The 27,823-nt window shown below is 39.7% G+C and overlaps 1 protein-coding gene across 13 annotated transcripts in view; it reads left to right on the top strand.

The window, feature by feature from the left end:
* Positions 1 to 27,823, top strand: part of Prlr (prolactin receptor) — a 180,204-nt gene that overhangs the window by 86,169 nt on the left and 66,212 nt on the right. The window lies entirely within an intron of this gene.

The following is a 27,823-nucleotide window of genomic DNA, read 5'->3' as shown; positions in this document are numbered from 1 at the left end:
GCAGTGGCACACACCTGTAATCCCAGCACTCGGGAGGCAGAGGCAGGTGGATCTCTGTGAGTTCAAGGCCAGCCTGGTCTACAGAGCGAGGTCCAGGACAAGCACCAAAACTACATGGAGAAACTGTCTCAAACACACACACACACACACACACACACACACACACACACACACACAAGATATATAGATCTTAAGAGAACAGGTAGTGGATAAATCCATGAATAAGGCAGTTTATTTTCCAAAAGCAAAGCCTATAAGCTACATTTTATCAATAGTAAGAACTAAAACCAGTGTTATTTTTGCTGGGAGCCCGTTTATATTTTGGTCTATAATGAGAAAATTGTAATAGAAAATCATGGAACAATCCTCATGCCCTGTAAGAAACAATGGAGAAGAAGCAGGCTTTGGGACAGACAGCAGAGCTGACAGGATGCATTGGAGCTTTATTTCATTTTTGTGTGTTTGTGTTTGTGTGTGTGTGTGTGTGTGTGTGTGTGTGTGTGTATGTGCATGTGTGCATGTGTGTGCGTGCATGTGCATGTGTGCATGCATGTGCATGTGTGCATGTGCTGACCCACCTGAGTCACCCCAGAGGTAACAACTTTAGATGTCAATCCTCCCCACTTCCACCTTGCTGCAAGTAGCATCTTGTATTGTTTAACACGGCATACACCAGATTAGCTGGCCTGGGAGTTTCTGGGAATTCTCCTGTCCCTGCATTTCATCTCATTGTAAGAGTGTTAGGATTATAGACTAAGAGTATAGAGATGTATATGCTTCTGTATATGGCCTTCATGGGTCCTGGGATCTGAACTCAGGTTGTCAGAGTTTCAAACCAAGGGCTTTGCACACTGAGACATTTCCTAGCCCTTAGGAGATTTCTTCATGGTTAACTCTGGCTTTGTAGAAAATCACTGCCATGTTTATTTAACACAGGCACTAAATTGTGCTGCAGAATATTCCAATGAAGAATCTCTAAATTATGGATAACTTGGTAAAAAAGCAAGGCAATTCATTTAAATAATTTACTTAATTTCCTATTTAAAGGCATCTAAAAAGAAATATAAACAATAGAATCCATTGGAAGCATATACTAGGAATATAGTAATATCTTTAAGATGTGTTTAAATAAACATGTAGTTGGCACAAATGTACAGCAGCATGGCTTAGCCTCTTTATCAAAGACTCCTACCTTTGAAAGTGTATTCAGTATAGCAAGAAAACCCATCTCAAAAGTTACATAAGACAATGACTTGTTTCGTTCTCTGTCCCAGCACAGTCCTTCTATGCTGAATAAAAGCTGAATGTGTAGGATTATGATCAGAGGATTAATTTTCTGAAATTGTACCGCTTTCCTAGATCTATCTAACAGGGTCAACCAGTTACTGCTCAGGTTTGAAATCTCATCTATGACTGAGTCAGAAGAAATAAGCATAGATTCTATCAAAACCACACGCATTGTTGGCAATAAACATTCTAACAATGACTTCACCGACCATGATAATGAAATGTCAGGTCTTTTAAGGTCAGACAGATGTAAAAATGGACTAGGAACTGATTATACTAGCAGAGAAAGTTACTGAGAAACTCAGCATTTTGTCTTGCAAAACTGTTACCTACATCATGGTAGACAATGATTATTGACTTCATTTACTTAGTGATTTGTAGTCCAAAGTAACTCAACGCCTACTGCTGTAATTCTAATATTATTGTAGACCTTTGAAGGCTGTCTTAGTCACTGTTCTATTGCAGTGAAGAGACAAGATGATCAAGGAAACTCTTATAAAAGAAATCATTTAATTGGGGGTTGCTTACAATTTTATAAGTTTAGTCCATTATCATCATGGTGGGGAGCATGGCAGCAGGCATGGTAGGCTTGGTGCTGGAGAAGTAGGTTGAGAGCAACTGAGCCCAGCATCAGCTTTGGAAACCTCAAAGCCAACCTCCAGGGACATAGTTCCTTAAACAAACATCTCCTAACCCTTGGCCAGCTGCTTCCATATAAAGTACCACATGCTTTGGGTTTTTCTTTCTCTTTTTCCTACTCTCCTGATGTTTGCTTTTAGAATACCAGAATGTATTTGCCCAAGTCCAAACCAAGAATTCTTTCTCTGGAAGTCAGGGGTATTGGAATCCCATTTACAACCCAGTCCCTTTAAAGCGTGATTGTTTTGAGTTTGCCTCCATTGGTTGGGGATTTATCATTTATTTTAGTGCTCTGGATTTTACAAAACATTTTTCTCAGCTGAATCTGAATACATCCAATAATCACAGCTTTCGGCTATCTTAAGTCTTTTTTTTTTTTTAAACATTCTTCCTCCAGGCTTTACCTCTCAGCACATAAATTCTCTTCTTGTCAACTTCTACTTTGAGTGAAAAAGTAATGAACATTCTCTGCCATTCATTTCTATACAGGGAAGAAATCTGCTTTAGGAGAGTGTGTGTTTATGATTATAGAATGAGAATAATCATGCCCAAACTTCCCTGTGATCCTGAGAAAAAAACTGGGTCAAAGGTGGAAAGGTGAGGTAGTGACGTCACACGGGCAGAGCTGAAAACAGTACTCCTCAAGCAACCTGGGAATTGCTCTCAAAGGGAACTAGTGAGGTAACTGGCCTCAGAGAACCTTGTCTTCTGGGAACAGAGTCATCCTCTTCCCAGTCTGGGATGATTCTCCCCCAATACTGCTGCCCCAAATCTCTACTGTCCTTTCCACTGAGTCAATATAAGTTGTGAAATGAAAAACTATATGGAATATTGATGACCTGTGGTGAGATAAAAGAGATTTTTAAGAGCTTGAGAGATTGCACAATATTAGAAATGTAAGTTCTAGCTTGCTTCAGTATCCTAATGTTCCCCCCATCAGCATCTGTCCTCACACTGGACTCCAAAAGTTTAATGGGAGAAGTAATGGTTTGGTGGATGTGATGGGGGGGCGGGGCTCTCCTTCCTGTTCCCCGGCCAGCCATGTGTCTCTCCCTCCCTCTTCCTTTGCTCTTTTCCGTCTCATTCCCTTCACAAAGACAGAACAATCTTGCTTCAGACAGGCTTAGAGAAAGACTCTATAAGGACATAAAGTAGGTTTTCTGAAACCAGTTTGTCACCCTAGTTCATCACTCTTGCTCTTGTGGGGGTCCTGGCTTCACAAAACTCCTAGTTCTCCTCTGTGGTTCTAAAGTCTACATACTCTGAAGGCCTCATACTGAGAGTCATTAAAAGTCCACATTTCTAAACCACTGAAGGCTATGTTCCCCATTTCCTGATTTCATGCCCTTGGGATCTGTAATAACGATGCACACACAGGAACACATACATTTGTATGCACTGTTTCTAGTTCACTGTAAGCTTGCTAAGACCTAGCAAGCACCACATGGTGTTTCACCTACATGTGTTCCTTGTTATATCACATACTCTAGTAGCCGATGTTGTCCCTTCCCAATAGTTGATGCTAGGCTCCGAGTATGACCAAGCTAGCTCTCAAACTGAAACAACATTAAAACTAGGAGACAATAAAACTAATGCTCACTATTACTTTTTCTCTTAGGTAAATGAATCAGAGACTGATAAAACTTAAACCACTAAAATAAAATTTAAATAAAATAATTTAGTGTGCTAACTATGGCACAGGAAAGGCAATAAGTGGTTGAAAGCTAAACTACCATTACCATACTTTCATTGCATAAAGATTTTATGGACCTGACATGAATTTTGGCACACAAAATTGTGTGTAAATATTAAGTGTGCTATGGTGAAGGCTTAACTATTTATTTTTGAATCTCAATATTAATTTCCTGAGTCATATATATAGATAGAAGGATAGATAGATAGATAGATAGATAGATAGATAGATAGATAGATAGATATAAATACATAAATAGATACATAGATGATAGAGAAAGATACATAGATATATAAATAGATGATAGATTAGATAGATGTATAGATAGATAGATAGATAGATAGATAGATAGATAGATAGATAGATAGATAGATAGATAGATAGATAGATAGATAGAGATAAGGATATTTAGATAGAAAGACAGACAGACAGAGAGACAGACAGACAGACAGACAGATAGATAGATAGATGAGTTCTTTTTTATATAATTTATAAAGAAGTGTCTGACTAAAATCCAGATGTTCCAAAGTACTGTGCTTTTATGTATACTCTCATTCAGTCTGTAAACCTTTTGGAGACCTTGTCATGAGCCAGGCACCAGAAAATGCAGCCTGGAAAATGCAAATTTGAATTAAGGCATTTGCCTTTATGGTGCATTGCCAGCAAGTGTGCTCTTCCAAGTTGTGACTATGCAGCAATACTGTGTGTATAGTAGAGTAGAGGCTCAGAGAAAGCACTGGAAATCCCCAGGAAGAGTTGAAAGACCTTGTCTTGTGCAACGTGGAGGAGCTTGAAGGATGTGTTTGATAGGAATGGGTACCTGCCAAAGATTCCAAGAACCCCAAAATCTCAGAGCTTCCTGCAGCAGGCTCCTACTCCCTGTCCAGGAAGGAGTTGCTTTGCAGTTGGCAGGAGAGTGTCACTGGCCGCTGCTTCCTGCTCTGTCTTCTCAGAGCAGGTAGGAAAGGAAAGTGCTTCTGTTCTCTAGTGTGTGCTCCTGCCATTAAATCACCCTCAGGACAACTGAGTGTTGCAGAAATAGGTGTCGGGAAAAGCAGGCATTTCTGTGCTATCAGAAAGTGCTTCTGCTTTGTTAGCAGCATAAAGCATCCACGTAATCAATTTTCAGAGCCTGCTGGATCAGGCTGATGTGCGAATTCGCTTTCCTCAGCCCATCGTCTTCATTCTGGGGTGATTTGACAGGACTGGTATTTTATCATGAATACAAAGAAGATGAGCATATTCCCCTAATATATTCATTACTTGCCTCTTCGTACTGGTAAATAATATACATATGGTAATTTGAGAGACATAGTGTTCCCATTGCTCTTTTTTTATTCCTGGAACTCTGGCTGTCTTTGTAAATGCTGCAAAAAATCAAAGGCAAAATTATCTCAAAATTCGATTTTAGATTCCTTCTATTCTCACTTTCTGGTGCCCCCACACAAGATATATTTCTGTTTTGACATGTATTTTTAGATAGCGTCACCCCTTCTGCTTACAATCGTATTGTAGAAACTTCTAGAATCACTCTACAATTGCAATGTAGAACCTTCTAAAATAGAAGCCATCATTAACAAACACATATTAAATACCCACTGTGAACTAGGCACTGCACAAAATGTTCAAAACAATAAGGGAGCATGGAAACCTCTGGCCCCGGCCCATTCTTGTTTTTCAAGCTATTCTAAAACCGATGACATCATAGTAAGACAGAAAAGGATGTGAGGTGGATGCCGTAAACAGAAATAAATGAATAATGAATGAGAAGCTGAGAGAATGTGAGTGTTTGCCAAAGCATATGAGTCTAATTAACAGACATAAACTGATAAGCTAAAACCAAAACATGACCATACCTATGGACCCAGAGGAGCCACTTGTATAGACTGGACCTGAAGGAGCTGGTTTTTGAGAAGAGAAGATGAAGGCAGACGTGTAGGACAGTTTTCTGAGAAATAAGTGAAAACAAGTTGTTTTACTATGAGTAGTCTTGACTTATGTAGCTTGAATTATCAGAATATATGTCATTTACGACCAGCAACTTCTTCATTTTTATACTTCAAATTTTAATTGACCTACTCTTTTAGATCAATCTTTGGGGAAAGCAAAGGTAATTAAAGGTAGGTCCTTCTGGAATTTGTGATCAGGCAAGAGGACAATGAAAGTAAATCAGTGAATCAATGTGTCAGCTAAAGAGGCATTGCGTTATATGCTGCAGAGGAGATAAATGGAAGGGAAGATGTCGGTCTGTAAATACTTTATATGTCATTAACAGGACTATCTGACCATGCAGATTGGGGGAGGGGACAAATTTTAGGCAGAAAACAAAATAATTAACTGATACTTGCAAAAGATACTTCTGCTTGGACAATAGCAATATACATCTAGATCAGGGTAAGCCCACTACAGCCAGCAGACCCACCTACAATCTGTTTCTACAGTCCGACACCTGCTTTTATAACTCAGATGTCCTGGGAACCTGTTCTTTTCCATAGTCCCATGGCTTATCCCATGCCACAACAAAGGAGTTTCACAGCTGTAGTCAAGACCTATGGCCCAGAGATCGGAAAATTTGATAGTCTGGCTGACCATTTATAGAATCATTTTGTTATCTTCTTTACTCTTTCTAGCTGAGGTCTTACTGTGCTGCCTGGGTTGACCTGAACTTCTGGGTTTCAGTGACTCTAATAGCCTCCAGAGTAATCTGGCTCATGGCTCTGTCTTATATTTATTCTTTTTTTTTTTTTTATAGCTCTATGAATTCACACCAGCAGTTTCTAGAAACTCTGTTAAAGCGTACCTGGTAATGATGCTGATAGTGATTAAAATAATGTACTAAGTGCTCTTTTTATTACTTTATATGACTTGCCTGGCATTTAATGCTCAGAGATGGCATGTGTCAGGAGTGCTGTTATCATCCCATTTTATAGATGAGAAAACTGAGAACACGGAGAATAAGTAACTCACTTAATGCCATAATGCAAGTAAGTGCCGTTAAGGTATAAAACCAAACAGCCTGGTCATAAACACTACTCTTGTTTGTCTTAATGGTTCACTACTCTGCAGCCCCACCATCATCATAAACCCCACCCCCTAGTTAAAACTCCCTGTCCCTGGTTTCCACAAGCAACTTTAGCTTGTGCTAAAACATTCAGAGGCAGCTTTGAAGTAAATTTTACCACTATTGCTTACAAAAGATTTAAAATGTGAAGGAGAGCTGCAGTTGATGTCTTGTCAGGCTTCATTTAGGGACACTGAATACAGTAATTAGCACTTTTAAGAATGCTTGTTGACATCACTGTGTTGGATACCTGTAATCCCAGCACTTGGGAGACTAAGATTCCAGTGAGTAGCCACACCCAGACAAAATCAGATCTTAGAAGGAAGAAAGGAAGGGGGAAAGGAAGGGAGGGAAAGAGAAAGGGGAAGGAGGAAGAAAAGGACTCCCTCTACTTACTCTGGCAAACTAAGTTGCTCCTTTAACTATCTGAAGATGCTCACTATGAGATATACTAGATAATTCTCCAGCCCCTCTTTTATTGTGGATCTATGCCTTTCGAATAAACACAGTCATCCCCCTCCCCTGCATTTCCTAAGTCTCCATACACCTTTAGTATACCAACACAGGACTGTTTGATGATTGCCACTAAATTCCCAGATTTGCTTGGCAAATTTGTCTGATAATGCCAATTCTAGGATGTTCTGTTCAGTCTAAGTACCTAGCAAGCCCTCTCCTTAACACTTAAGTGTAATATCTGTGAAAGGTCTCTGGTTTTCAAATGTCTGGGCCAGACTCTTGATTTTTTAGTAAGATTCCAAAAGTTGCTTTTCTTTAGGTGTGCAGTGAATTGAAAAAAAAAAATTGAGAATTGCCTTTTTTTTCCTCTCTGAACTAAATGTGGGTCATAGAGTAGGGTAGGTACAGCATGCTAAGCATGTCTGATGACACGAATGTACACGACCCTTGCCCTCATGGAAGGGATCTTGTAGAATCCTCTCCATTCCGAAACAATTTCACAATCTCCACAGCTGCAATGGGCATTTCACAGTCTTCCTGTGCTATGGGAAATGTGAATTAACAGGTAATGCCTCCGGTGCTCATAATGAACACAGGATAATACAGTGGCCCAGAGCCATGGCACCTAAGTAGGACTTGAGTATGATCCCTAAAGGATAGACTTAAGAAATTAGATCAAATTTGGAGGGAAAGAAAGGGGAGAATTGGAAATCAGAGTCAAGAATAACACCTGGCTTCTGCATCTAAATTTGCTTAATTAGTCTTTTCTCCATACATTTTAAATATGGCAAATATGTATAAGGATCCATTCAAATGGCCACATTCTTAATTTTTTGTGGAGTGAGGGCAAGAAATCAACCTCATATTCCCAGTAGTAAACAAATATAACTTTTTGGACAGATAATTAACTTTCCTCAGTCTCAACCTTTTCATCTTGATAATTTTATTGTCAGTGATTTTGTAGTTCCACCCTGCCCATTTAATAACACTCTCTTGTTTACAGCTTTATATGATAGTTCCTGTCTTTGGGTATCATCTTGATGCTGCTGATAGACTTATATCCTGGTAGGTGTCACACCAAGTCTCATTAGCCAGGGACTTAAGCCAATTAGAAGCTATCTTTTTTTTCAGGCATTAAGGAATATGAAGCTGACAATATCTGATTGATGAAGGAGCAAGTGAGGGTATCAGAGAATCGGCTTCTTTAGTGTTCCGTTGTCAGCATCCTGGATCCTGAAATAACTTCTCCACATTCAGCTTCAAGTCTGTGCTCTGGGGAGGAAAGCAAACAATGAGACCAACAGAAAGCCAAGGCCAGCAAAAGAGCTCTACCAAAACATTCCCTTGTATTTGTTAATTGTATTGATAATAAGATGTCACATGTCTATCATCCATGTAGTTATTTATTTAGTTGGGTGCACTGATCAACTAAGTAGAAGAATGAGGCTTCTGTTGGTGATGAAGATAGAGGAAGGGATATTGGATAGGCAGATGGTGTCATGGTCACATATAATATTCAAAATAAACAAGTCTGGTAGGGTTACTGGTCATGGGAAGAGATGCTCAGCAGCAAATGATAGTCCTAGACACCAGCTGGATGGCTGCCATGGTGTTTTCAGCTTAGCATTAGTCATTAAATATGGTTCATCCCTCCTTCCTCTGTATAATCAAATCTAAATCTTTCCAGAACAAGACTGTGTTTTATATATATTCATTTTTGTTTTCTGGAAAGTGATATGTATATCAAGTAAGGGCTTGCTTTTGTTAAAGGGGATGAGTCCCCGAATTATTCATTTGGAGTCCAGTGAGAAGACAGCAGGCAAAAAGATACTGCAGTTACTCCATATTCTATTTTCTCTGGAATGAACAGCTCCTGTGGCTATATCATTCAAAGTGCCACAGAACAATTGATTATAAAACTGGCAGATGGAGATGGACTCTGAATGTTTTTCACAACTCTTAAGACCACTCAGAGACTTAAGAAAAGAAAGAGAATAAGGAGGTTTGCCTAGAGTAGAATGCTTCAGGCATAATAAAGGGTCACAAGCCTTTTATCTTCATTTATGAAGTTGAACAGAGCTAATAAGAAGCCACCATCTCTACAAAGAATCAAATAAAGTTAATTCCTTAATGAGTCACATCTTTTGCTCCTGACTGTAATACATATAATAGTGCATTATTTCCTTCTACCTAGCTAGATGTCCAGGAGCCATTATGTTCAGAGACTGGGAACTAGAGGTTCGTCAAAAAAACTCATAGGCAAATTATTCCTATTTAGGAGGGAAAAGTTATATTTTTAAAGCTCATAGTTTCTTTTTTCAATTTAATTTTTAAAATAGCATTTTTATATATTTGTTTAAATGCTATGCAAGTACATCCTTGGTTATTTAAATAATTGATAATGGATTACCAAGAAAAATTATACATGTAATATTCAATATTCAGATTAGCTTCAGTAAAACTTACACTTGAGTCATTATTTCCACTAAAGTGTCTCTTGAACTGAAATTATTCTATGGAATATGAAAGTTAGAATATAATGGGTACCTTTTTTCTTTACTTAATCATTACCTTTTTCTTTGTCTCCTTTTCATATTTGAAATACAGACAAATCTTTAGTGGCTTAGGAAAGCCATGTGGATATCATGATCTGGCTTTCTTTGTTTATATAGTATAATGGATTGCTTTCTTTCTTCTGAACGTATTACATTCCTAGATGAGATTTTTTTTTCTGATTTTAAATGCTTCTCAAGCAGAACTCATTTAATTACTGGCACTTCTTGACATTACATAGGCTTGGGTAAATATGTGTATATCAGCACCCTTCTAAATAAACTTCCTATGGGATCTTTAAACTGCATGAAAAATATAACCTGCATCACAGTCAATTCAGAAGAGCTGTGCTTTCTCCTTCCTCATCTCCACCCCGTGTGTGTGTATGTATGTGTGTGTGTGTATGTGTGTGTGTGTGTGTGTGTGTGTGTGTGTGTGCCGTGCATGCCACTCATGCACATGCACACATGCATGTGCACATGCACACATGCGTGGCTTTTACTTTATTGGCCTTTTGCTTCTGGTAAGAATGTTATCTTTGGATTTGTAGCACATCATCATATAACTTTTGGCATATTATAACTTACTTAGAAGATGTTTCTTTGTCAGTGAAAATTAACAAAGTGTCTTAGTTAGGATTTCTAGTGCTATAATAAAAACAGTATGGCCAAAAGCAACTTGGGAGGAAAGGGCAGCTTACATTTCCACATATTACAGTCAGTCCCGGAGGAAAGTCAGGAAAGGAACTCAAACAGGGCCGGAACCTGGAGGAAGGAGCTGATGCAGAAGCAATGGAGGAGTGATGTTTATTGACTCACTCTCCGTGACTTATTCTGCCTGCTTTCATATAAACCTTGGACCATCTGCCCAAGAGTGATACTACCCACATGGGCTGGGCCCTCCCACATCAATCAATCATCAAGAAAATGCACTACATAAACTTGCCTATAAGCCAATCTCATGGAGACATTTTCTCAATTGAGAGTCCATATTTCCAAATGACTTTAGCTTATGTCAAGTTGACATAAATCTCACCAACACATAAAGCAGCCCATGGCTTCATAGATACATTGAAATAAGAGTATCTCCAACCATCCTGTCACTCTGAAGAATTTGCAGCTGACAGTGCAAACTGCCCTGAGATATATTATGGTCTCTAAATGTCACCCTCTTACATGCTAAGCATAAAGAAGCTTGAAATGGGAACTAAGACATGGTACAATGCAGGCGCCCCCCCCCGCTTCCTCTCAACTCTCCACATGCAACACTTCTCAGCCATGAATCTTACTGACTTGTACCTTCCATATGACCAAAGAAACCAAAACATATGTCTGCTTCTTTTGTTGTTGTTGTTGTTGTTTTTTGTTTGTTTGTTTTTTTAAAGAAAAGATTTCTCTGTGTAGCTTTGTGCCTTTCCTGGAACTCACTTTGTAGCCCAGGCTGGCTTTGAACTCACAGAGATCCGCCTGCCTCTGCCTCCTGAGTGCTGGGATGAAAGGCGTGCGCCACCACTGCCCATCTCATATGTCCATTTCTTAATCCTGTCCTCTTCCCCATACATTCCCAATCCTTTCTCACTGTTATTCCTCACAACACAGCAAACATTTGCACAAATGAGAAACTTCCTGACTGCCTGTTGACTCAATGAAAATAACAGTCTTTGCTGTGCCGTTCATTGTGGTAATATACAGATAGCATGAAATTTACTATCTTTCTATCTTAGTCATCTTAAGTGCTTGGTTAAGCAATGTTAAATACAATCACATCATTGTAATAATCCCCAGCATACTTCTTGAAAAAAACTGCAATACATAGATGGTGTCTTAGTCAGTGTTCTGTTGCTGTGATGAGATACCATGACCACATCAACTCTTATAAAAGGAAGTATTTAATTGGGACTGGCTTACAGTTTCAGAGGTCTAGTCCAATATCATCATGGCAAAAAGCATGAAGGCACACAGACAGACATGGTGCTGGAGAGGTGGCTAAGAGTTCTAGATCTGCATTCACGGGCGGCAGGAAGAGAGAGAGAGATAATGGGCCTGGCTTGGGCTTTTAGAACCCCAAAGCCCGCCCCCAGTGACACACTTCCTCCAACAAGGCCACACCTCCTAATGACACTCCCTAAGTATTCAATTATATGAGTCTATGGAGACCATTCTTATTCAAACCACTACAGATGTCATCAGAGCCCCTTTGAATAAGTTGGATTCCTAGCCAAACTTACTTGGAAAGTTTCCCAAATGATTATGAGGTACAAAAGGTTTGGGCAACAAAAATAGGTTGGTTTTTAAAAATTCCAACTGCTGACTTGATATCTTGCCACTCAACTTTTCACCCACAAGTAGATTTCAACCAAAACCACTTTTTTTGGTTAATTGAATGAAATATCAGTTCATTGTGTTTCAAATGTCAGAATTCAGAACAAGTGGGTGGTGATTTATTTCCATCAAGCCAGCCTTTTGCTTTCCCATAGCCAAAATAATAAATACTGGTTGTTAAGTTTAATCTTCCACTTTTCTCCTTAGCATTCTAAATTATCCACATATAACTTTGGACCAAGAGTGAGTGGAGAGAGACATGGTCTCCAGAGTCTTAAACCTTTTCATAGAGACCCAAGAATAAAGTGGCCTTCATACCCCTTAAGCACTCACCCACTCACTCAATAACTCTTTTAAAAGTTCACCCATTCCCATCTCAGTTTCTTGATTTATTTTTCATCCTCATGTATGAAGAGCCCAGCTGTTTATGTTTTAATAAAAATGCTTGAGAAGACCAGGCATAGCCCAGCAGAGACTATTTCTGAGTAATATCCAGTTTGCTGGCATAGTCTCATGGCTACTTGGCAAAAAATGAAAGAATGGCCTTTTTGCTCCAAGCAACTCTGTCTTTGGGTAGTTTGGAGATTTATCACTTGTTGGTCTACAGCCTTTAAGTTAGGGATTGTATCCAAAGCTGCCCCAATTTTATAAGAAAAGCCTGGTGGTTTCCAAAAGCATGGCCAATTCATAGAGTATCCAGGCTATTTGATATCTATTTCCATGGAGGAAATGATCTTAAAGTGAAGTTAATTGGGAGTGCAGAGAGCCAGAGACAGTAAATTCAGAATTGCATAATATATTTGGATACTAAAGAGGACTGTGTCATCTCCAATCCTAAAGAGACAGGCTGCTGGACAGTGAAACTCGGAGAAATGGGTGAGTTATAAACCTGCCTTGGCCTTCAGCTTTCCATGTGACTGTACATGTCACATGGCTTTTCAGGGCCTATATTAAAGTTCTCCAGAGAAATATAACCAACAGGTTATTCAATGTATATATACACAATATATACAATATATATAATATATTACATATTACACATATGTGTGCATGAAAGGAGAACTTTTATGGTAACAGACAAAGGTGATGCTAGAGTCCAGGATGTTTATATTGAAGCTGGAGGCCCAGGAAATAGTAATGATGTAACTCATTCTAAGTCTGAAGTGGGGCATGCATGATGATATAACTTCTACTCAGACGTCAAGACCTAAAGTGCAGAGTAGGAGGTGGTATAATCCTGGGGAGTCTAATGACTTGCAAACCAAGAGCTCTCATGTCCAAGGTCAGAACAAAGTGAAGTCTCAGATCTAGGGAAGATAATTTGGCCTTCCTCCATGTTTGTTCTTTAGTTTTTCTATTTTGCCCCTTAAAGGATTGGAAGGTACCCATCTAAAACAGAGGAAAACCATTCTCCTACCTATTGAATCAAACTCTGTTCTTTTCCAATAATAACTAGAGACTCACCAGAAAAGGCATCTTATCAAAGTACTTCTTAGCCTAATCAAGGGGATTAGGCCATATAAAATTTGTCAGCATAAAGTCTCACTGTCCCCAACCATAGAAGAAAGGCTGAGCTGAATTATACTCAGGTCCCCAGTTATATATCAGTGCTCTATGATATTCAAAAATAAGATCTTTAACCTTCTGCCTTGACCAGTTTAAGCATCACCAGAAGCTGTTCATTAGACATGGCTTCAACCACAATTTATAGATTAATTTACCAATTTACTTTCTATTTTGAATTGCAAAAATTACAACCAGACCTCTATTAGATTTTACCAAGGAGTTAGTAATTTTGTTTGGTATGAAAATGCTATAGTTTTTTTTCAGAATATGATCATAATTGCTAGAAATGCAAATTGAACTAGATGGGGTAAAATAGCATGTCTGTGATTCAATTTAAAAAAAAAAAAACAAAATAAAATATGTGCAAATCTCATAAAATGCCATTTGGACTAGCAACTTTTTTCATTAAAACTGCATTCCGAAAGGAGTTGGGGACCTAGAGGAAGCAGACGTGGGTGACCTTGAGTGTTCTGGGCATGATGCCAAGATGGTAGATGCCTTTGAGGGAACCCAAAACTTTCCCTGAAGATCTGGCAGGTGGAGTTTCAATTTATATATTAGCCTTTTCTCCCTCTGTGGTATATGTATTAGTAAAGTGAAATCAATTTCCTGCCGCAGATAGAAGCTCTGAGAGATTTAGATCTCTTCACTGGGAATGCATCTTCAAATGCACTGGAGCCTAAGTAAAAAATGAGGATCAGGTATTATAGCTACCCTCTGGCCTCATCTTTCCACTGCTACTGCGGAAGTCCCAAAGTTTTGAGTATCTTTATGGCTCCATTTGTCCCACAGATTTTTGTGCCTGTCTAGTAATTCCTGAATTATTTGTGTATGAACTAATGTATGTTAATTACATAGATCTGTAGGTTTTATTTGAGCGTATCTGTAGATGTATTGTTCTTTCTCATGTTCATACTCTCTATTACTTTTTCTTGCTTTATCTTCCCCAACTTCCCTTGTCTTATATGCTCACTACCACTGGCCTTTTCCAGAACTTTACAGCTTCTCCAATGGGGGGAAAATACCTGCCATCCTAGAATCTGATATGTGCTATGCTTACATTAAACTTTCAATACTGATTGAAAACATTATTAAAATTTAATTGGTTGATGCAATAAGTCTGAATTGTCTATAGAAAAAAATGTTTATAAGCATACATCCCACTCTGATATGAATAATCTGTCAGCTTCCTAAAGGTGATATAGAAAATTACCCCAACTAGGTGGCTTAAAACAACAGAAGCTCCTTTTGCCAGGTGTCTGGAAGCTAACATCCTAAAGTCTATGTTTCTGTGGTACTGTGTTTCCAGTTGAAACACCAGGTAGAATCTTTTCTTATTTCTTCTGGGCTTCTTGTGAGAGTCAGCAGCCCTTGGCATTTCTTGGCTCTCAGCTGCATCCCCCAATATCCATCATCACATGTAATCTTATAAGGACGTCCCGTGTCTTATAAGGACAACAGTGAGCTTAAGGGCCCACCCTATTTCTGTATGACTTCATCTCCACTAATTCCATCTGCAGTGACACTCTTTCTAAACAAGGCTGCATTCTGAAACACAGGAGGACTTCACGATCTCTTTTTGGAAGAAGCAACTCCAACCACAAGTCGGTCCAAACAAATGACACTGTGAGATGGATTCCATTTGCATCTTTCACCATAGCTAGAGTTCATGATTTTACAAGAAATAAAGAGCTAAACTTTACTTCTTGCCCTACATGGGTGCGGTTTACTCCACGCTTCTTCTGTGCGGCAGACCGTCCATGCGGGCAGACCGTCCGTGCGGCAGACCGTCCATGCGGGCAGACCGCGACGGCAGACCGTCCGTGCAGGCAGACTGCGACGGCGGACCGCGACGGCGGACCGCGATGGCGGACCGCGAGGCTGACCGCGAGGGCGGAAGAAGCCGAAAATAACAGTGAGCAGGGGCCAGCTCTCTGGGGAGAAGGTTGTGTTACAACTCCATTTTATTACAGGAAGAAAAGGGAATATAGAGCCGGGAGACAGGAGCAGGGGCATCACCTAATTTGCATTAAGAGGCTCGCTCCTATCATAAGGCTTCTCGTATGTGCAGGAAGGCTTCTAGCAGGAATCTGTGTCAGGGTTCAAGCTAAAGATAAGCCAGGCATCTGGTTTTGAGACAGGCACCTGGTTTGGAGACAGCTTTCAGATAAGGTCAGTCCTCCAGGTCCAGGGACATTCTCCAGAGAAAGGCAGGTCGAGGCAGGAATTTCTGCTAGAGGGAGGGAGCCCCACATTGCCAAGATGTTGAGATAAGCTGTCAGGCCATCAGGAAACCGCAACCTCTACCAGTCAGCAAAAATCTTCCAACACCTGGGAAGTCATTTTTGACAAGAAAGATTCAGAGAATATCCCAAGTTCCAGGACAATATTAAGGCTCTTTACAAACATGCATCCTGTTCTATATGGCACCTTCTACAGAACCCACGTGAGAAGATTCTGCCATCAAGATAGAGACAGCAGACCCGAGCTTCCATCGAAAAGAATTAATCATGCCCCTGTAGCTTGCACTCGGTACAGGCATGCTCTCCCCTCTCCTCCATCTGACTCATTCTGAGATTCACTGAAAGCCCAGTTGCTTTAAATCTAACTGTGTTGGTGGTACAGCAGGAAAGTCAGCTGCAAACCAAATCAGACCAAACCAACAAACTCAACCAAATGCCTTTTATACAATTATTATGTTGGAGATTGTAGGGATTTTTTTTTCTTATTTGAGTTTTTCCACAATGAGGGAGTGATAATAAGGACCTTGTGTATCTCGAGGCAAATATTAATCTGCCTATAGGGTCAGTTAACCAATGGATAATCAGCTAGTAGGTCAGTACTCACTGGCAGATGTTCAGAGCTAGGGCCAAATCCCAACAGGCACCCTAGGCAAACCAGCAAGGCCTTTGCCTCCATCTTCTACTTCCTGAATAAAGCACCCTTCTTTAACTGGCTTGTGCCATACCTTGGGTAAGTCGCTGGTGTTTTTAAGCTTCTGGACTGACTTCCTTCTGCCAAAAAAGTACATTCATTGTTTCTGGATGAGGCCCAGGTCCTCTGCAGTAATAGCAGGGAAAGCGTGTTTTCAGATTCCAATCCCCACCTGATGCTTTACACTCTACATGCTTTCTAGGGTAAGGGAAAAGAAACTGAGACTCAGATTACTCTGTCGTTAGCAGAGAGCAAGTTGAGAAAGAAATGGGGAAAAGATGGAAGGAGAAAAAGTAGGTATCAAAAGACTGGGGTAAAAAAAAGTCATCAACATGAATTAAAATGATTAAGAGCTACCATTATAAGATATGACCATGCCCCTTAATGATAAAGTGTGTGGATTTGATCAGCAGCTGGAATCTCTTCAGACTTCAGCGCTCTCTCCTTTCTTGAAGTTGCTTGAGCCCATTCCCACGTTTACTTCTAGCTTGATATCTTGATATTTATATAAATGCTCTGTGTTGGGCCAAACAAGAAAAAAAAAGGGGGGGGTGTCAGAGTCACATGATTGTTTGGTGACCCTTCTCTTAAAACCTAATGTATGGGCGTGGGAAGCTAAGCAGAGAATGAATGGAACCATCAATTTACATATATTTACAAATGGGATTAATGCCTTAGTTCATGTTCTATTGCTATGCCTGAATGCCACAGTACGGGCACTTTATGAAGTAAAATAGTTCACTTCTTACAAGTCTGGAGGTTGGGAAGTCCAAAGCTGAAAGGTATCATGTGGTGAGAATCATCTCACTGGTAGAGATGCTCTGAGATGCCCCAAACCTCCAAGGCAGCAGAGGGCAGCACAAGCTAGAACAATCATGCTGACTTACTTGTCTCTTCCTCACATTACAAATCTACTCCACCACTATGCAGACATCACTCTCACAGCCTCATTGAGTCTGTATCACCTCCAAAGGTCCAACCTCCAAACACCACTAACATGTGCTTTGGAGAGCATGAATTCTGATGGGACAAATGCACAGGAAGACCATAGCGAGGCATCTCAACCCCAAGAATGCAGTTTGCCATCACTCTAGTTTATTTTTCAAAATGAGAAAATCAGTAACAGAAAGAAAGGAATAGTATTCTTCTGCTACCTAAATTCCTACCACCAGCATCCAGAAAGGATAACTCATGACCCTGCCTCTTTACTTCCTTGACAGTTTCTGCTTTTTTATTCATTAACAAGTGACCCTGAGACCATTTGTCATCAGGAGTCACAGAGTTAAAAGGTCATTCTCTGAGTCAACTCAGTTCTGATTTGTCTCCCTGGGTTCTTGCCTAGCAAAGGAAAGAGAACAAGACAATACTTCTGTCTTCATTAGGGTTTCTATTGCTGTGAAGAGACACCATGACCACAGCAACTCTTATAAAGAAAAACATTTAACTGAGGTGGCTCCCTTACAGTTAAGAGGTTTAGTCCATTATCATCATGGTGGATGTGGCAGCATGCAGGCAGACATGCTGGAGAAGGAGCTAAGAGTTGAGAAGAAGCTATACCTTGATCCGCATGTGACAGGAAATGGTCTAAGACACTGGGCATGGCTTAAGCATATATGAGACCTCAAAGCCTGCCTCCACAATGACACACTTCCTCCAACAAGGCCATACCTATTCCAACAAAGCTACACCTCCTAACAGTGCCACTCCCTATGAGCATATGGAGGCCAATTACGTTCAAACTACCATAACTGGTACTAACCAAAAACGGAGGCAGGTTTGACTTGGCTTAAGAAGTGGACCTAGAAGAGAGCCATTTATCTCTTAGATGCCAATGTCTCAAACAGAAAATGCTTGATGGGCAGATTAAAAGGTAAGAAAGTGAGGACCAGATTAATATGAAGTCTCAGGGTCAGGGTGATTATACAAAATATCTTCTTATTTATTGTTGTCTATTCAAAACAGATCTGTTAAACATGGATGACAGTTGTTACCATATTTGTGAATAAGCAGTGGAATGACAGGCTAGTTTTCACATTGCCTTCGCTTTTTACTTTTTATTGTTGCGAAACCATGGATTTGTGATATTCTCATATTTGTGCATCAACTATGTTGATCACAATCACCTCTACTCCTCTCTCCTACACACCCCAGTTTTTTTCCTGATCCCTATTGTATTACCTAATGAAGACTTTTCTAACAGCTTCATTGTGATACAATGTATGTGTCTTAAAGTTCATGTTCAAAATATATACTTCTATGGGTTTTATGTATATACAGACTTACACAACTGTCATTGCAATGTAATTTCAGGACATATTTGCCAAGTCAAAATTTGTATATTAGAAGCCACAATTCATTCCCCTATTATCCCCATTTTCATTAGTATACAATGCCCAGTCTGTGACAATCACTAAACCACTTTCCTTTTTTACCCATAAATTTCTTCCTCTGCCCAGATCTTGAAATATTTCCCCTATATTTTCTACAATAAATTCAATATTCAAGTTATATATTAAAGTCTTGATCCATTTTGAATTGATTTTTATGCATAATGGGAAATACATATCTACTTTCCTTCCTCTCCATGTGAATATCATTTCGCCAGCACCATTTGCAACAGAGGCTGGCTCTCTCTATTAACAACTTTGTCAATAATTAGACAACTGTAGCTACGTGGGTTTATTTCAGATCCTTAATTCTACTGGTCTATATAATTGATTCCTTCTGTGCCACGCTGACACTAGCAAAAATAATTTCTTTTTATGTTTATGAAGAGTGAGTGTTTATAAGGGTTTACCTAATAATAGCATGAGTAAGATTTTGATAGTTATATCTGTGATTTTCAGCTATCTTAATTGAGGGGTCTTAGATGACTCTTCTCTTTTCCTTGAAATATTTTTACAATGTACAGAGAGATTTTGGTTTGGTTTTGTTTAACTGGCACGTATGTAGGATCCAGAAGCTGCCTTTGTGTGCCCAGCTGAAATGCCTGTGGCTGGGTGTTCTGCCAGGCTCCACAGTTATCTATCAGGATCTACTGACTATATAATGCTGTCTGTAATTTTGGCTTCATCTTCTCTCAGGCTGATTATAAATGAGGTGACACAGAAAAGAAGAGATACGTGGAGAAAGAGGTTTTTAAAGGTCTTAGGATTCTCCCAGAATCCCTATTCAAGATGTTCTTTCTTACGATGACAAAACCCTTCATGTCTATCATTTGTATGTGGACAACAGTGGCCAGCTGAAAGTCCTAGAAAACTAGTATGGCTGTTTGTTGTCTTTAGAGTATTAAATAGTACTTAACCTGTTTTTCTCTTGTTCTCATCATCAAATGAACATCACTTAGTTCTTACTTCCTAGCTTCTATAATTCCTGGTGCTTGATAAATGTGCTATCAGTGATTATGAATAAGATCATTGATGTGTATTCATTACTTCAGTTTCTTGTGGATTGTGCAACAAATCTCACAACAATACAAAGAGATGGTTATGTGCATTCCTACTTTAAAGATTAAGGAACTACTGCCTTACTCAAGGTCACATGGCTGTAAAGTGGAACAGGTTATAGTCATACAGCTTTCAGATGGAGTCATACCCTGTACACATCCACTGGACCATGCTGACTGCATATGACACATCAGGCTAGCCAGCATTCCATAACTGGAATACAACTACAACATGCTCAAAGAAAATGAAACCTTTGGGTTTCTTTCTTTTTTAATAAAACGGTTGGTTCAGTTGCACCACTTTAGGAAACAATGCCACAAAAACCCCTGAGGAAAAATAAGAAATAAGAACCTGGAATGAAGTTGTTGAAACAGGCTTGAGACTGAAAACACCTCAAACCAAAGCAAATTCGCTGGTCTCTATCTCTCCAGCGTGGAGGAACAGGACCCCTGGTTTATAAGGACTCTTAGTAACTGTACACAACACTCACAGGCAAAAAGGAAAAAATCCCAGCACCCTGAGTACACTGCTTCATTTCTATCAGCTGAGGAGTTGGTGTTGTGCCCCTGTTATTTCAGGTCTTGACTTGGTGGTATAAGAAAGTCACCACTGTCGCTCTCACCCATCAGCAGCACTTTCGAATTAACCTGGAATATAAAAGAGCAAACCAAAGAACAGCCGATCATACTGTAAGTTCAGCTAACCCCTTCGAAAGGCAACATCAATCGGTGAAATAAACAGGTAGACTGAGAAAGGGAAGTCAACCTTGACGCAAGCTACTCATTGACTGCTCCAAGTTGATCCTTAACTGTTGCCCCAAGAGACATAAATCCTTTCAAGGGCCCTCAAGAAATAACAGTTAGATGGTCCCTAAATGGGACAAAAGCAGTAAGGAAGTGAAAGCAGATCTCCCCACCAGCAGTCCCTCCTAAATAGGCTCCCCTATTACACAGCATAAAAGATAAAAACTTTTTGGCTACTAATCCTAAATAATCCTAAATCTTGGATACTAAGACTGGGAAATATTTACTCTCTTATATTTCCAGGTAAAGATGGGATGTTCTCAGTTCAGCTCACCATGACCATAACAATTCTCTGTATTAATTATAAAGAGTATGTTCTTTCCTCGAGTATGGTATTTCGTGACTTCCAACTTTTTAAAAGGTAACTTTTTATAAGCCTCGTGGGGATTTAAAGAACAGGACAAAGGTAACACTTGAGAACAGTTTTAATATTGCAATCAATGGGAAATTAATTTTCTTCGAGGTTAAGATTTCCTACATCTGGAGATGGGATCCAGTACCTCACACACACTAAGCACGCGCTGGACCAGTGAGTTACAGCCTCAATCCTCCAAAGTTTGTAAACCGATTCCTTGAGCTTTCTAGAAAAACACGGGTTTGTCACTTAGAGGCTGTTTTCTTCGTGCTGGTTTTTCTGCTGTCTCCACATTAGTCGCACAGCCCTAGCTTGTAAATGCTCCTCCCTTCATCCGAGAACTGGACTGACACTGAGGGCCTCTCAGCTAACATAAACAGAAAGCCATTCTGTTCAGGTCCACTGCTAGTGGTCGCCTCATTACCACGCCCAACCCATGGCCACCCTGGTTAAGATGATCACTGGCCAGATTCCAAAGAACCACATTCATGCTGCACTTATTCACTGGACCAGAACAACCCCCCTGAGTTTTAAATTGTTTAGCTACTCTCTTGTTTATAAACTCCAGCTGTAGATTATGACATTCCCTGTTGGTCCTTCAAGGCTACCCGGACTTTGGTTCTTTCTAAATATCATCAGCATTACTCCTTATTTACTTTACATTCATCCTCAAAAGGATTTAAAGCAATCTGCTTCCTATATGACTCCATAATAACCAGTTCTGCTGTCTGGGCAGGTTATAACAACAAGAAAACGTATGACCCTTTTGGTATTTCCCTGTTTCAAAACACTTCCAACATCCCTTCTCTCATTAAAGTCACTAGCTTTAGAGAATATCAACTTGTCTAGATGCTCCTGGTAAAGCCAGCATGTGGAAAGCTTTGCTCAAATATGCCACTGTACCTCTGACAATGTGCAGGCTGGGAAGACTTATTTGAGTTACAGTGTGACATTCCAACTTTATTTTCAAACCTGGTTTCCAAAGAAATTCCCATCTTAATGTTTATCAAGAGTAGGATGTGTAGCAACAATTAAAGAAAAAGAGGCCATGAATTTGAAAAGCGATGGGTTTTACATGGGAGGGGTGGGAGGAAGGGGAAATGATGCAATTATCTTATAATTGCAAAAAATATGTTTAGTTTTGTTTTTCTAGATAGGATCTCTCTGTGTAGCTCTAGCTGTCCTGGAACTCTCCATGTAGACTCAACTGGCCTCAAACTCAGAGATCTGCCTGCCTCTGCCTCCCAAGTGCTGGAGTTAAAGATGTACACCACCACCACCTGGTGCAATTTTTTTTTTACTATTAAAAAAAATGGCAGGAAGACATGACAAGTGCCCAAAACAGGAGGTAGGATAGGTAGGTACTTTGTCAGGAATCCACACAAAGAATTTCTTGGACTGAAAGGAATTTAAGAATTTGGACTAGATGTGAGTAGCTGGAAAGAACCATGAATTTTCTCCAGCAGTATTGTTGCAAAAATACCTAAATTTTGGAGTAAAAGTTCTAAGTGCAGATTAAATCATAAGTCTCTCCAGTATCCTAGAAGCAGAGCATTCCAAGAGCTGAACATCTACTTATGACTTCTGTTTATACAGTCCAAGCCCTCTGTAAGAGTTCATGCAGCTCTCCCTACACATCTACAGCGACAAGGTCTCAGAGTGGTCCTTATCTTCCTGAATCACCATAATGATGAAAATGTTATTCTGCCCAGTTAAGAAGTTATTTTAGTTCTGCCCAGTAGCAGACAAGTTGGATGTCCAGCCTAATACTGCATTAAAGTTTTTTGAACCCAGATCTGCCTCCATGTAATTTTCACTGGTTTGAGGGCACAGTGAATTGGATGTGTCCCCAAAAGCTCAAATGTTGGGTAATTAATCCTCGGTATATCTGTGTTACAAGGCAGAGAATAGAGCCTACGGAGCAATTAGGTCATCCCTCACCAAAGCTTGCTTATAAAAACAAGTTCTGTGCCTTTCTTGTTCACTCTCTAGCATGTACCCTCTCTTCTTTCTCATTTTCTTTGACACGCACTGCCTTGAGCTCTCTCCTTCCCCCATTGGATGATACAGCCATAGGACTTTCACTGGCTGGGGGAAAGAGTGTCTGGCCTGGACTTCCCAGTCTCTAGAACTGTAAAAAATAAGGCAGAGAGTGCACTCTATCTTCCCATGCCTTTGAATATATTCTCCTAGTGGTGATAACCATTTTGAATGACCTGAGGACAACACCCAAAATTCGTGAGAAGAACATATTATCTTCCCACCTTAAGCTACTTCTAGTCTTCTATCCTTTTCCTCTGATAAATTGCATCCAGCTCATATAATTCTTCTAAACATAATGTTTTCATTTAAAAAATTATTTGAAAAATGCATACAATAGTAATGTATTTACATCATTTCCTCCCTCTCTTTTCCTTCCTTCAATTCTTCCCACACCCCTACTCCCTCTAAGGTCCATGACCTCTTCTTCCATAATTATTGTTACACATATATGCATATGTGTTTGTACACACCCTCAGGAGCCTGTTTAGTGTTGCTTTTATGGACATATATTTAGGGATGACCAATTGAATAACCTATCAGGGGCACCTCCCTAGAGAAGTCTGATTTTCTCTAAACAGCCATTGACTGCTGCTATGAAGATTTTCATCTAGAATGGAGCCTTGTGAAATTTCTCCTTCCCACATTGGCATGTAGACTGATCTTGTCATTACATAAGCCTTCTTTAGGCAACCACACGGTTGATATTTCACAGGAGGAGCATTCCTGCCATGTCTAGAAGATACTCTCTAGCAGCAGGTATGCTGAACCTCTGGCTCCTAAAATCTTTCCAGCCTAACTTTTGCAATATTTAAGCCTTAGATGTAAAGGCTTATAATTGTAGATGTGCCAGTATAGAGTTGGATCATTGAGTAGAGGACAGTAAACAGAGAAGACAATTTTCTTACCTGAGGATCCTCATATATTACCCAACATTTTTCAGATAGTCAATAACTATTGGCTGAATAAATATGTATTGAACAAATGAACAACTGACTATGGCTTATGTTCCAAGAATAATTTTTAAATTATTAAAAATTAAATTCTCTCCAAAATGTCACTTACGTTTTAATCATTTTTTAAAATTAGTTCTCTATAAAGAAGCTTGGTTCTCCAAATGTACTTATGAAGATTAGACAAAATCTTGCTTCAAGTGGTTAGAAATAGTGTCTGGCAGTCAATTAATGCTAACTAATTATTTTCTTTCTGCTTTCTAGTCATTTTTTAAAAAATAGGATTATGCTGATGCCCTCAGGCTCACTAATCTGAAAATCATTTTGTTATCCACTAATGAAAAGAGGTCTGGAGTTGCAATCAGTTCCCACTCTGTGCCTTTAACTGGGCCACCCACACCTGCACCAACCCCTTGGAACTGGCATCAGTAAAACAAAAACAAAATCCTGGATTCTTTTACTTCCTCCTCTGGACTGTTTAGTTAGCACCTGACCTTTGGGTCAAGTCTTCCATTCCTAGTCAGCACTTGCCTGTTGCCTGTTGGACCCGACATCTGAATTAACTTTACCTTATTTGACTCTTTCTCCCTCTCTCTCTCTCAATCAGCCCAGTGAAGATTTTGAAATTTTCCTTTGGTTCCAACAAGGCCCATTCCCTTAACCAAGGTTTTTTTGGTTTGTTTGTTTGTTTGTTTGCCTCTGCCACATACGGGTCAAAATTTTCAATCTGTAGTTGTCATTAATATTGAGATTTATTACTCAAACCTGGGAGATAAAACTGACACTCTTCATGTTTATATATCTTAAGAACAGGAAAAAGGAGTTTCACCAAGCATCGGATTTTCTTGTTTTATCTCTGTGTTAATTCTGTGTGGGGCTGATGGCCCCATTTCTCCCTTCCCATCTCTCACCTCTGCTTCAGTCTGTGGAGCTCAGACCCAGGTACTCACCAAGAGTGGGGGCCCCAAATCATTTCTTGGATGGACTTGCATTTTCTTCCCTCAAGACCTTATGTTTACAGATTGGTATGAGTGACTGGATCTGTTGCCAGAATGCTTGAAGCCTCTCTTATTTTCTGAGTATAGCTGAAAATTTATCAACTGAAGCCTAAACTTGAGCTGATGTCAATAGATAAGGCACGGCTTTGGTGGATTCATCAGCTACAATGACATCAGCAGCTCTGGGTAGACAAGAAATACTTGATGTCTTTTTAACCTCTGACTTGTGGGAGATTTCCATGCACAACATCATCTGTTGGTTACATAAAGACCAAAACGGTGAGTCTTGACTTGCTTGCTTCATGGCAGACTCTCCTTTACAGGCACTGTGTCTCTTCTTATATTGAGAAGCAAAATGATTGAACACAGGACCTAATGAAAGCACTACCAACTTCACACTGTCACCTCTCTCTGCTTCATGCCCTACTTCTAATGCTGTGGCCAGACTGGTCTTCAACACATAGTACTCAAATGGAGATGGGAAGGGAGTGTGTGTGCTGCATTCATTGTTTCCTGGAGATAACAGATGGTTGGATTTTTAAAATTTATTCAATGTACTTTTGTCATATTATTTCCCCAACTCCTCCCTGTACTCCCTTTTTCTGTCTACTCTGCTTCATCTTCTTTCTCTTGCTTTAATAACAAAAGCACACACAACAAAATAATAAAGAGGACATGGAGCCTATTTAGTGTTGTCCAAATATTCCTGAGCATGAGGCATGCCCTAGAGTGCGGTGGATATGCCCAGTGTCACTGCATGAAAAGAAGTGATTTTCCCTTTCCCAATAACTATCAATTGCAAATATCTTTTTGCTGGGGGGTGGGACTTTGTGACCATTTTTCTTTCTCCATACTTTGATTTTGTCCTGTTTGCATGTGTTCAGTCTTGTGCATACTGTCACGACCTCTGTGAGTTCACATGTGCATCAATCTTGTTATATCTGGAAAATGCTGTTTCCTTGGACTCATCCACCACCTTTGGCATTTAAATTCTGCCTCCTCTTGCACATCAACCCTGATCCTTGAGAGGGGTGGTGTTCTATAGACATTCCATTTAGGGATGAGTGATTTCATGTCTCTCACTTTATACACACTGTCCAGTTGTGGGTCTCCGACTTAATTACCATCTAATGAAAGGAGTTCTCTGACAAGGGTTCCATGATGCACTGATCTATGGACATAATAACATGCTACTGGGAGTCATTTTATTGTTATGTTCATTTAGGTTTCCCCCCTAGGCCTATGATCTATCTGGTCTCAGGTTCTTAACCTCATTAACAGTGCCAGGCATGGGTTCCATCTCATTGTGCAGGCCTTACATCTTATGAAAAGGTAGTTGGTTACTCCAGCAACATTCATGCTACCGATGTACCAGTGGGTGTACCTTGCAGACAGATTGCTGTTATGGCTCTCAGGGATCAGAGCTGGGTGAGATTGATGGTTACTTTTCTCCTCTGATAGCATCTATAATACCTTCCAGCCCTACGAATGTCAGTCAAGAGAGGTAAAAGTTCTAGCTGAGCACCAGCTTGATTTCTCCATGGTTGATGCTGTAAGTATGTGGTGTCTTTAGAAATAGTGTATTACAATCAGGTTGGGGAGGGTAACCAATATCACTGACAATAGCTTATCATGTTTGGGAGTGGTCTGTGGGGCTGCCTTGGCCAATGACTCAAAAAGATATAACCAATTCCTGGTTATGGGTTTTATTTGGTAGCATACGATGTCCATTTGGGACATTGTCTCCCCCATTATATGGTAACTCCATTTAAATTCCATTTATATATGTGTATATTTTAGGGAGCTTCCACAGCAGTAGGTTTTGTGTGGCTTTTCAAATGACTTTTAGTGTCAGTTATCTCTTCCCATATTCCTTCCTCTACCCTGCCCACCTATCTCCCTCCCCATTTAATCTTTCTATTCTAATTTCCCCTTCATCACTTTATAACAACGCATTTTCCCCTATCTTTGGTACTTAGAAGATTACCTCATCCTCCACCCTAGTCCCTTGCTAGCTATTTAACTTGGGTGGTTATTCTGATTGAAACACATATATCTGAAACTTATAAGCTAACATCCACATATAAGAGAAAACATGCAATATTTGTCTTTCTGATTCTCAGTTACATCACTCAGGATGATTATTTCTAGTCCATCCATTTACCTGCAAATTTTATAATTTCATTTTTCTTAACAGCTGAATAATATTTTGTTGTATAAATGTACTACGTTTATATTGTCTATCTACCAGCTGGTGGACTTCTAGGCTGTTTCCTATTTCTGGCTATGATGAATAGAGCAGCAATGAACATGGATGAGCAAGTATCTCTAGTAAAATGTAGAATCTTTTGTGTTTATGCCCAAGAGTGGCATAGGTGGATCTTGAAGTAGATCAATTTTCATCTTTTTGAGGAGCCTCCATACTGATTCCCATAGTGGCTGTACAAGTTTCCATTCCTACCAGCAACGAATAAGTATTGTCCTATCTCCATACAGCATCTGATGCCATTTGTTTTTTTTTATCTTGGCCATCTTGACTGGCCTAAGATGAAATTTCAAAGTAGTTTCTCAGTCCTTTGTATTTCATCTTTTGAGGACTCTCTGTTTATTTCTGGATCCCATGTTTTTATTGGGTTATTTGTTTTATTGATGTTGAAATTTTTAGTTCTTCATATATTCTAGACACTAATCCTCCCTAAATACATATCCCTAGTGGAA

Source organism: Peromyscus maniculatus, chromosome 15 (assembly GCF_049852395.1).
Source record: "Peromyscus maniculatus bairdii isolate BWxNUB_F1_BW_parent chromosome 15, HU_Pman_BW_mat_3.1, whole genome shotgun sequence".
In the NCBI taxonomy this organism is placed as follows: Eukaryota; Metazoa; Chordata; class Mammalia; order Rodentia; family Cricetidae; genus Peromyscus; species Peromyscus maniculatus.
This window is presented reverse-complemented; position numbering and strand designations above follow the sequence as displayed.